General features: G+C 37.6%; 1 long non-coding RNA gene across 8 annotated transcripts in view; it reads left to right on the top strand.

The window, feature by feature from the left end:
- LOC140635956 (uncharacterized) overlaps positions 1 to 12,128 on the top strand; it is a 52,825-nt gene that overhangs the window by 20,762 nt on the left and 19,935 nt on the right. For 3 of the 8 annotated variants that reach the window (XR_012033317.1, XR_012033314.1, XR_012033313.1), the window contains exon 2: positions 9,884 to 9,997. The exons of the other annotated variants lie outside the window; for them this stretch is intronic. This is a non-coding gene — a long non-coding RNA (uncharacterized lncRNA). The remainder of the gene's footprint in view (positions 1 to 9,883; positions 9,998 to 12,128) is intronic. 8 annotated transcript variants of the gene reach the window in all.

Below are 12,128 nucleotides of genomic sequence, written 5' to 3'. Positions count from 1 at the left end.
CTGGGCTGATTATTTAGATCTCTGTTCTGTAATGCTTACATTGTGCAGGTGGCTATCATCTAAAGATACAACTTACAGCTCCCAAACCAATGCCACAGACTTTGGTTTGACAAATGGCATTGCACCAAAATACCTCAAGCAAAACCCCTTTTGACTATAGGAGAAATGAACAAAAATGTAATTTTAATTGAAAAGCCACCCCTCACTGAGTGGGAGATGCTCAAATGAGGGTGTTGGCTTTAGATGATCTCCAAGGTTCTTTCCACCCCCGGAGTCTTTATTGTGGATATGAGGTCAGCACTGATACACTTGCCTTGCTGTGTCATCACACGGCAACCTCCACCCAACTCTGCATCTCCAGCGGTACAGGATGCGTAACGTACAACTTCCAGGTTCAGTGTGATTCAAGCACTGCTCGGAGACAAAGCCATGTCCTCAACAGCAAAATCTGGAAGACTGTCTCATGGATTTGATTGCTGAGGAGCAGAACTCATGGTTCTGCAGCACCGAACATATTTTTTTACCTTTCCAGAGGAAGTGTTGGTGTGTTTGATGTAGGTGAAATGCATCACAGGCATTTTCTTTGTCATCTTCCTTCTAGTACCTATTTCTTTGCCACGTCTAATGTTTTAGCCTGCCCTCCGACTTCCTGGCATTACTGTGCTTAAGAGTAGATTGAAAGTTATAGCAAAAGTTAAATAGTTTGGAAATGTGGTTAACAGTGTGCTATGACTATTTTCCGCCGAAGTGTTAAAATTGCCAGTAAATCAGAAAGAAAAGAGGAGACAGAGGGTTTGCCCAAAGCCCAAGGCAGAATTTCACCAACATGAATAATTTTCAGGGCTTAGGAGGCTATTAAACCTTTTCTTTACACATATTTTTAGGCTCCTTTGAGATCTCTCACTGAACTCACAGATGTTTATAATATCTTGATGAGTCAAGCAATGTTCAATCTTAGAATCAAATTGTAAGTCCCCTTCAGCTCAAAAAATCTTTAATTTTATTATCTTTACTAACAGGTCTGGCATGCAGCTTTAAGACCATAATGTGAAACTGGATCAGACAGATGGTTGAACTAGTGGCTTATGACTTAAGTCTCGAAAATGTAGGAAATGTGCTAAATCAAATTACCCAAATAATACATTCACAAATTTGCATTTAGGTTTTATTTAAGCAAACAATAATTGAGTCACTACTCTCTAGCAGTTCTCCGGGCTAGCAGAGACTGCAAATATGTGGTCCCTATACTCATGGGTAGGGGCGGGGGAGTTCTTAAATAGCCTTCATGTATATGCTGTTGGTTTATAGTTTTCATATCATAAAAGTCCTTATTCCATCTTTCATGGAATAGTGTCACTGTCCTTAGAACAGTGTTGTACAATCTTAGGTACAACCAGCGTACAACGCACTTAGGATTACTGCAATGTGGTAAGGAAACCCAAGGCTTTTCTGTGGTTCTGATTCTCCATCACTTCCTCTGAAGATGAAGAATCAGGACCAGTTCCTCCCCAACCCCGCTCAAGTGGACAAAGAGACCCCTAGCTCCCTTTATAATGCTGGGACCAACACATGTGAATGGATCTAACATGTTTAAAAAAGAAAAGGGAAGATTGTCCCTTGGCTTGTGTAATCCAAGCTACTTGGGTAATTATCATAGAAAAGGTGCCATGAGGTTTCTGCTAGGTGGTGTTTTATGACCAGAAAAGATATGATATGGAAAATAGAGACCTGTCTTTTAGTTACAAAATGTCCTCGGTTACATTAACATGAGCTGGAATTAGTAGGTAACATGATTTCCAAGTGGGTATTTTCAGGACCCTTTGGTTTCTTGAAGTTTTGCAGGAACTATTGGAGCAGTAGTTATTCCTGGAACTCATTTGATTATTTTTTTTTAAACTGCATTTTGTTTTACTTTGTTTAAGCCCTTTACAGAACTTTAAAAAAAAAAAAAAAAAAAAAAGGAAGGAGAGTATGAAAAAAAAGAATATAACAGAAAGCTGGCAAGTGGTCTTGTAATGATGGGATTATATCTTTATTTGAACTACGCTTAGGTTCTTTGGTATGTTCAGGTATGAACAGGTTGGGGAAATTCAGTTCAAATAACTTTGGCTGGAAGGGGATCTGAGGCTCAATCAAATGCTACTAGAAACCGAAAAAAAAAAAAAATGGTTATCAGATCCTGAACTCATTTCAGCAGCCCTGGCTACATTTCTGAGACTACTCTTTCATGCTATAGGTCTAGAGAAAACATGCCAGAATTTTCTAGTAGAATTACAACCAAATCTCCAGCCTCCCTGGGCCCCTACCAGGCTGCCACAGGGTTAGAGCTAAACAATTCCTGTCACAAAGAGTCACTGTCAATTTTGTAGCCAGAAAACAGAGGAAAATATGAAAACATCACAATCTATTCCTTCCTTTAATATTTTATGAACTAAATACAGACCCATATAGCTTCTGTCCAAAATAATCAGGGCAGAAATAGTCAATGAGTCCAATTAGAATGGCTCAGCAGATTTAATATACATTTTAAATATATTCCGCATGTGCTTCCATTTTATTTTCTTATTTATTAATTTTTTTCAAATAAGTCAGTGGAAGAAAACCCTTGAGCATTTGTTTTTCTGCAGGGAGAAAACAGATAAATTTGGGTGAGACTGATACAGATGTATTGAGTTTGTGTGGGGAAAGAAAAGCAGAGATTATGACACGAATAAAAAGGAAGGCACACTTATTATTGCTGCCTGTCCAATCTATTTGACCCACTAGTAAACATGCTATTCGGTGTATCTAAATGACCTGTGTAATGGAAAACATCAAAGCTACTTTTACCTTAGACCTTCTGGAATGGAAACTCTAGAAAAATACAATAACCTGGACTAACCCAACTGTATTTCTGTTCCCAATTCTCAGCTGCTGGGAGTTACTAGATCGATTCCCCTGATCCAGCCGATTACACATCCATGATGGATAATCTTACCAAAGAGCACAGGACACCTTGGTGGATGCTCAGTTTTGTCTCCGGGTCAACTCTTTCATACTGTCTCCCTTGTTAAGCCCACACACTCAATCTTTTAAGAGATTGATTCGTACACAAATTCATTAATAAAGAGATAAACTTCTTTCCTCAAAGATCCCCTTTTCCTTTGGTCTTGGAGGATGAAATCTCTCTTTTTCCAAGGCAAAGTTTCCCCTGTGCTTTTGAACCAATTTATTATAATCTCCACCAGGTCCTTGCTCGAGCAAAACTTATCTACGAATTTATGCTTAGACCTTAAATCCTACGTACAAATATAGTCACGTCTCTCTCATTTAAAAGTACCCTCCATTCTCTTTAAACCATTCTGACCAGGTGTCTGTACCTACCACCCATTACAACTGACCCATACGATGACAAACCCAAGAGTCATTTCTCAGCACTCCTCCCACTTGTCCTGTCAGCAGCATTTCACACAATCCCCCTAAGTCTATTCAGGTTGCTATAACAAAGTACTTGGACTAGGTGGCTTATAAACAATGGAAATTTATTCTGCATGGTTCTGGAGAATGGGAAGTTCAAGATCAAGTCACTAACGTGGTTGGGTTGGGTGAGAACATGGTTTTTGTTTCACAAATGGTCCTTGCTGTGTCATTAAATAAACAGAGAGGAAAGGAAAAAACTCTGGGATCTCTTTTATAAGGGCACAAATCCAATACATGAAGGCACCACTCTTATGATCTAATCATTTCCCAATGGTCCCACCTCCAAATGCCATCACACTGGGGACTAGATATCAACATAAGAATTTCATGGAGACACCCAACATTTGGTCTACAGCACACTCCATCTTCAATCACTTTCTCACTTAGATTTCAGACCATGTTCTTCTGGTTTTCTTCCTTACCCTCTGACCACTCTTTCTCTGACTTTAGCTCTACTCCTTGATCTTTACGTGGTGTATGACCTAGGAACCCTTCGTTATCTCCCTCACTCCTTGGGCGATATCATCCAACCATTTGATTTTAAGAACAACTTACATATTACTGACGCTAAGATATATAGATTTCTAAATTCTCCTCAAGCTTTAGATTTATTATATCCAGCTACTACTTAACAACTCCACTTAAATGTATATTAGGTATTTGACACAATATGTTTAAAACAGTATTTTTTATTTCCTACCTAAAACCCACTTCTCCATAAAAGTTACTTATCATTGAGCATCATTTCCTTCCCATGTGCCCAGTAGCTCTCCCGTGTCCTCACACCTCATGTCCTATTCGTACACTGTCTTTAGGCACCAACCTTGAAACTGCATCCAAAATCCAAACTCACTCACCACTTCTACCATTATTATTCAGGTCTGAGCCACTATTAATTCCTGCCAGGACTACAAAAGCCTTCTGACTGGTCTTATTGCTTTTTATCTCATCTCTCAGGGACCCCCTTCACAAAGGAACCAAAGGCCTATTTAGAGTAATACATACGAATAATAGTAAATATTCTAAATTAATGTGTAGAATAAAATCCAGTTTTCTCAATGGCCCGCAAGACCCTACATGAACTGCTGTTCAGCCTACCTCTCCAAACTCATCTCCTACCGTTTTCTCATTTGCTCACTGAGTTCTAGACATACAGACTTTCTTCCCCTGACATACTCTACATTTGTTTCTAGTTTGACTCTTTCTCATCACATTTACTGTTGAAACAGCCCTCTTGTAGATCATCAATGACCCAAGAGGCCAAATTCAATTAACCTATTGCTAGATCTCAACGTATTGACTTTTCTACTGTGTTTGAAACCATTAACCAATCTGTTCATTACTGAAACTTTAGCCTCTCCTGGCTTTCTTGCTATTAAAACTTGGGTTATCCATTAATTTTACAGATAATTCATTTTAATTCTTTGGTGGAGCTGCTTTCCTCTGTCCAAACATCAAATGTAGATTTTCAAACACATTAACAAAAAACGAGGTATAGAAAAATAGTTTGAAATAAATCACCAAAATGTTTTCTCAGGGAGGTGAGAGAGTGTATTATCTGTTTTCATTTTCTACTACATATGTTCTATTTTTAACGAGAATAAATAACGTCTGGGTTTTTTTAACCATAAAAGGCATGCACATCCTTAAAAATTAGATAGCATAGAAATATTTATAATGAAATGTGATGTTCGCTTCTATCCAACCACCACCCTACATTTGATTCTACTTTCCAAAAAATGACTTTTAATCTTTGAGTCTTGTATGTCTTTATGTCTCTAAACAATTATTTATTGGAGAAGGATACAGGCTAGTCTCAAAAATACAGTGATATAAACTCTGGCTTCCTTGTGGAGGATGTGCCCTTCTCTACAGACTTCATAGACTCTCTGTGTCTTCTGCACTCCAGCCTAGGGAAGGTGAAGAGAGAGAAGAAGACAGGGCATGTTTTTTTAATTTTAAGGACATGAACTAAAGATTGAACAACACTGCAGCTCAGTCTACTGTAGGCCATGCTTTGCTGCAAGAAAATGTAGTTTTTAGCTGGGTGGCTACGTACCTAGGTTTCCTTTATTGTATAGAAAGGGACGGTGAACATTAAGGGATCAGTTAGAAGCCACATCTATACAGCTCTTTTGGAATAATCAGATTAAATAATATTATTATTCAATAATAACTGTTGACTTCTGCAATGTTACATGAAGATCTAGTTCATCTATAACACTCTTCTCTTCTTCCCTTGTTTCCCAAAAGAGTTGTATCACTAATATTGTTCCTACTCTTGGTTATCTTTATTCCCTCTTTGTAAATGACCATGTCATCACCTGCATCCTTCCCTCCATTTCTCAAATATTTGAGATAATATTTACAATCTTTTATGTATCAGAACAAAGTCTTTGGTGTTTGCCTATAGGTTGATCCTATAAGTTGAAAAACAAATTAATAGCAATTACGGCATTTGATGGCATAAATGTTGGTCACTGTTGTGCCAAGTCGTGTGTTTCAACACCGTTCTCTTCTCCAAAACACAAGCTCATAGACACTCTCAGAGGAAGATCTTCCCAGAATCACATTCAGATTGATTCTCCTTTCTTACATCTTCATCATTGATTCAAAATCAAATGTTTTAGTTTTCTGTGCTTTTGAACCATGAATTTATTGCAAATGGGACCTGTTGAGCAGAATCCTTAAGCCTCCACCTTTCAATCCAAATAATATAGTTCCTATGGTCAGTAGATGATTAATCATTCATCTATGAACTCAAATACAAAAATGAGTTAGCATATTACCTACTCATCTGATTATGCATTCTTCTAGGACTACCAGTAATTTTGATTTACTGACAGAGAGCATATGTTTTGTTTTCATGACATTTAGCAAGAATATGCCATTAATCAGCCTTTTATTTTTCCTAAATCTGAAAATTCATTCCAAAAGAGTTTCGTAGAAACTCTTAATTACTGAAAATCATGGTTCTGCTACTAAATAATGTTCTGAATAACAAATACTATACTTATGAGGATTCATTAATAAATCCAGCTAGGAATCAGAGCTAGGAATCACATTTCCTAAGGCAAATAATAATAATAATTGCACATAATAATGTCCAATTTCCATGATGGGTACTAAAAATGAGAGTGCATTAATGCTCATAAAATAGTCAATAACAAAAGTTCTGTACATGATAGTAAAATAATTCCAAAAACTCCAAATGAAATAACTGTTGGTCAAACTGATAAGGTTGAAATATGTCCTACCAGAAGAAATTCTATATGTCCTTCCTTTTTTTTAAAAAAAAAAAAGATTTTTCTTTATTTATTCATGAGAGACAGAGACAGAGACAGAGACAGAGAGAGAGGCAGACACACAGGCAGAGGGAGAATCGGGCTCCATGCAGGGAGCCTGATGTGGGACTCCATCCCGGGTCTCCAGGATCATGCCCTGGGCTGAAGGTGGTGCTAAACCGCTGAGCCACACGGGCTGCCCTATATGTCCTTCCTGATCGATCTTTTAGGACCCTGTGTGTCTTCCAACCTACCCATGGGAGGTGGATGAGGCGAGAATGGGATGAGGTAATACAGATAATAATATTAGCTTTCCGGTCACACAATGTTGAGCTTAAATTTTGGCTCCAGATTCAACTACCCACTAGCTTTGTGATCTTGGGCCAGCTATTTACTCTCTGATTTTAGTTTACTTATCTAAACAATGATAAGAATACTACTATTTTAGGGAGGTAATTAGGAAAAGCTTCACAGAAGATGTCCCTTTTTCAGAGTCCTGAGTAATATAAAGGACTGGCATTTCTAGGAAGTGCAGAAAGCCTCAAATTTATAAGGGAAAAAAGTTATAATTTCTTCATATACTCTGAGAAACCAATTTGCAAGAAAAAGACAGCCTAGGGACGGTTTCCACAACTAATAAAGAGCTCATATAAATAAAAAAGAGAACAACCAAATACATTGAAAATGGGGTATAAAAAAGCAATTTAGAAAAAAAAAATACCTGAAGTCAGTGAACATATGAAAAAAAGAGTTTAACTTCTCTCATAATATCAAATGTTATTATTCTCTCTCAGCTTGAAATTTATTTTAGGGGGGAGCCTGGATGACACAGTTAAACGACCAACTCTTGGTTTCATCTCAGGTCGTGGTCTCAGGGTCTTGAGATCAGGTCCTACATGAGGCTCCATGCTAAGCATGGAGTTGGCTCAAGATTCTCTTTCTCCCCTGCCCCTCCTGCTCATGCTCTCTCTCTCTAAAATTTCTTTCCTTTTGAAAGAAATTTCTTTTGTTTTTCTTCTCTAATATCCTGCACAGTTTTAATCAAGATTATAATATTTAATTATTTTGTTTGCTGTTCTGAATGAGATTTCTTCTTTCATTATAATTTCTCAATGATTTCTTTATATATATGGAGAAGAGGTCAACAGCCTGCCAACATGAATCAAATCTGGTTTTTTAAATAAAGTTTTATTGGAACACAGCCATATCCCTGTGTTTTCACCTTGTCTTAGCTACTTTTATGCCGCAACAGCAGTGTTGAGTGATTGCAATAGACTGTATGACCACAGCCTAAAACATTTACTCTATCTATCCCTTTATAGAAAAAGTATGTCAACCCCTAATATATAGGAAAGCTACTAAATTTTATATATTAACTTATAAGCAACTTATCGACTGAATTTCTTTACTGTCTTTTTTTTTTTTTAATTTTTATTTATTTATGATAGTCACAGAGAGAGAGAGAGAGAGAGGCAGAGACACAGGCAGAGGGAGAAGCAGGCTCCATGCACCGGGAGCCCGACGTGGGATTCGATCCCGGGTCTCCAGGATCGCGCCCTGGACCAAAGGCAGGCGCCAAACCGCTGCGCCACCCAGGGATCCCCTCTTTACTGTCTTAATCACTTTTATTTTTCTTGGGTTTTCTAGATTTAAAAAATCGTATCATGGGCCGGCAATGATAATCCTGTCTTTTCCCTCCTTTATTTAAAACGTTTACTCTTTCCTCTCCTAACTGCCCTGACGGAATTTCCAGAGGACTATCACATAATTCTGGTGGTAGTGGGCAATCTGACTTTAATAGAAATTGCTTCTACTATTTCATTGTAAATTATGATCCTGGATTATTGCTTGAAATATGTATTCTTATTATGCTAAGATCAATCAATTTTTATTTTACTAGAGTTTTATGTTAATCAGACTTGAATCTAATCTTTATCAAAGAAACATTCAATATTTATGATCTTTTTTTTAAAAAACAATATTAACCCAATCCTATAGCATATTGACAAACTTCCCAATGTGGTAAAACCAGGAGATGCACCACCTATAGCTCCCTTGCAGGCAGGATTTGCTACCCAGCTATAGGAAGTACGGGCACAGCATAGCTGCCCACTATCAGGGTCCTTCAGGCTCAGGCTCAGCTGCACACAGTTGCCTCCCCCACAGTCACGCCCTTTGGGGGGCATTCCACAGGTTTGCCAACTGAACAAAGAAAAGGTCTAAGTTCCTTGCTGGACTGATTGAGGTTGAGTAAGGCCTGCTTTGCAGTTCTCCCTTTGCCCCAATCCTACTCTCTCCTTCTTCATTTCAGAGATATTGATCCCTAATCAATGATACCCCCAAACTCCATCTCAGAATACACTACCAGGGAATCCAATGTCTATGCCTTGGGAGTTACTAAAAGGCTGAATCTGAAGTCGCTACTGTGAGAAACATCTAAAACCTATATTCTATTCCGGACATGAATTTTTTAATGTCCTAAAAAATTATCAATACATCATGTAATTCTTATACTCTTGGCACTGCTACTATTAGTGGTTTATAATTTTTATTTTAAAATACAATTATCTAATCTTATGGTAGCTAAAGATAGCTTTTTGTTTTCAGTGCAAAAGATCCTTATTAAACACAGTGAAATGTGGCTAAAATTTTATGAACAGACACTAATTACAGGATTATTTCTTGGACACGAGTAAATATCTAACAATAAGGAGTTTGTAGAGAGTTGGGATATATCCCTGTGATGAAATATCTTACAACCACCAAAATTATATTTACAAAGACTTTTAATGATAAGAGAAAAGGATGAATAACTTTGGAGTTTAAAAATAATATATATTGACCTTGTGCTTCAAAGGAGGGTAAGAAATGTGTTCCATTTGTAGAAAGCAATGAGTATGGGAACACCATAAGGATGGTCTCTGGGAGAAAGATATGATCAGATTATAAAATTGTACATACAGAATGATTTCAACTTTGCAAAAAAATGTTCACGGAATAAGGGCTAAAAGAAAATAACAATATGTCTACAGTGGTTATCACTTAGGGAAGAAATTACAGAGGATTTAAAATTTCTTTATCATGCATTCATTTTTATAATGAGGAAAGGTACTCTTAAAATATTTCCATTTGTTTTCTAGAAACACCCAATTCAGCCATAATAGTATAATTTGAATCTTCTGAACTTTATATTAATGGAATTCACAAGAAGTTAAGAAAGGACGCTCAGTAAGCCAATAGCCAAGTTGTTAAATGTAAGTTGGCACTTGGGTAAGAGGTTTAGAATTTGATATTTATAAATTGTACAGTTAGAAGCATTTAATATCTACAGTATACCTGAAATTATTTTTAAAACAGCTTCATGGCCAATTATATTTCATGTTTATATTAATTCTTGATTTTCCTAAATAAAAGCCTACTGTTTTATTCCCAAGTATCCTCCATAAAATAAAATATATGCACTGCTAGGTTAGAACGAAGATGTTAAATGGGTTTGCTGTTAACCAAGTTCTAAGCTTGAAGTTCTGTTTGATAAGAAATTTAATTAACTGAATATAATTCTAATACCTGTGTCAGCACACCCTCTATGAGTTAGTTCCTTGGGTAATTAGTTCATGGAATGTTATCTTTGAGAGGCATTTCTCTCCCTAGTACTCCTTGGCTTTGTCCTTCTCTAGAATGGTCAAGATAGACCACCTTCTCTTCTTCACAAGCACTTATGATCCAAGATTACATAGTGAAGTGTAATTACTGGGGAAAATATGTAATAGAAGAAAGTATATACACACATATACAGAGACTGTCTATGGTCACTGAAAATTCCAGTGAGAAAACATGGTTGTGATTAAATGTCCATGGCTCTCTCATATGGCTCCCATGAGGACATTCAATTCCCCTTGGACTTGCCCCCCTCAGAATGTGGGCTCCGTATGATGCTTCCAGGATGCTGTGTAACACTGCCAGAAACTCAAGGGAATTGAATTTATAACCATTAGTTTAGTCACTGAGGCTGCCTTGGTGTCTGTATCCCCTGAGGTTTATTCTCCACCATATAGAACACCCTTAGTCAAGGGCCACTAAAAGAAGTACAAGGGAAAGGAAAGGAAAGGAAAGGAAAGAAAGGAAAGGAAAGGAAAGGAAAGGAAAGGAAAGGAAAGGAAAGGAAAGGAAAGGAAAGGAAAGGAAAGGAAAGGAAAGGAAGAAAAGGGAAGGGAAGGAAAGGGAAAGGGAAAGGGAAAGGAAAAGGAAAAGGAAAAGGAAAAGGAAAAGGAAAAGGAAAAGGAAAAGGAAAAAAAAGTACCAGTCCTGTTGAGACTCATTGCCTTTTCCTACACCATCATTTCTCCTGAGATGCCAAAGAAAGGAAACATTTTTCTCTGTGAAACTTGGGGCAAGTTTCAAAACCTGGCGAGGTCTCCCCCTAGTGACAAAGTCAATTCATTTCTTCTAAGATATAGTATACTTGATTATTTCATAAAAATTCACCCCCTACCTCCTTTTTCAGAATAGGAAACCTAGACCAAATTCTCTACAAAAATGATATAGATTGTGGCACCTGGGGGGCTCCGTGGTTGAGCGTCTGCCTTCATCTCAGGGCGTGACCCCAGGGTCCTGGGATCGAGTCCCACATGGGGCTCCCCATAGGGGGCCTGCTTCTCCCTCTGCTGTGTCTCTGCCTCTCTCTGTGTCTCTCATGAATAAATAAATAAAATCTTTTTTAAAAAAATGATATGGAATGGATGTGAACACTGTTAATGGGAGTCCTGACTGCATGGCAAATAAATATACAATTTGAGCATTAGGGGAGAACTCATAATAAACTCTAAAAACAACTCAAAGGAGCTCTGACTTGTTGTTGGTTAGCTAGTAATGTGGACGAAGTCATAAATCAGTAATACTAGAATTCTAACATTAGGTCTCCCAACACCATTGCTAGGTAGATGTTAGTATCCATTATTTATTTTTACAATGTAGTATTTATTTAGGACAATTAAAGAAAATAAGGCCCAAATAAGTTGGTATGTTCAAGATAATGTAGCTAATAAAAGGTGAACCTGGGATTTGAATTGTCTGCTTTCCCAGTCTTTGAGCTCTGCACTGCACTGTGCTCACTGACATCTCCTGCCTTCCCATCATCTGGTCTCCCATTGTACCTGTACTGACTTCCAGCTTGGAAATTTAGGCCAGACTTCATGCTTTTGTACACTATTCTGTTCTAACAATTCCTGTTTATGCTGTAAGCTCATCTCAATCTTTGCCTCCTCAGCCTCTGGGTTCCCATTTCATATAGAGCCATGTACTAACACTCATATGGCGATTCCAATCAAATACAAATGTTGTCTCCCCACCCCCACTTCCTACACCCCTCAGTTCGAGTCCCATAAA

This window comes from Canis lupus, chromosome 6, assembly GCF_048164855.1.
Source record: "Canis lupus baileyi chromosome 6, mCanLup2.hap1, whole genome shotgun sequence".
In the NCBI taxonomy this organism is placed as follows: Eukaryota; Metazoa; Chordata; class Mammalia; order Carnivora; family Canidae; genus Canis; species Canis lupus.
Note: the sequence above shows the minus strand (reverse complement) of the source record. Positions and strands in the feature narration are given on the sequence as shown.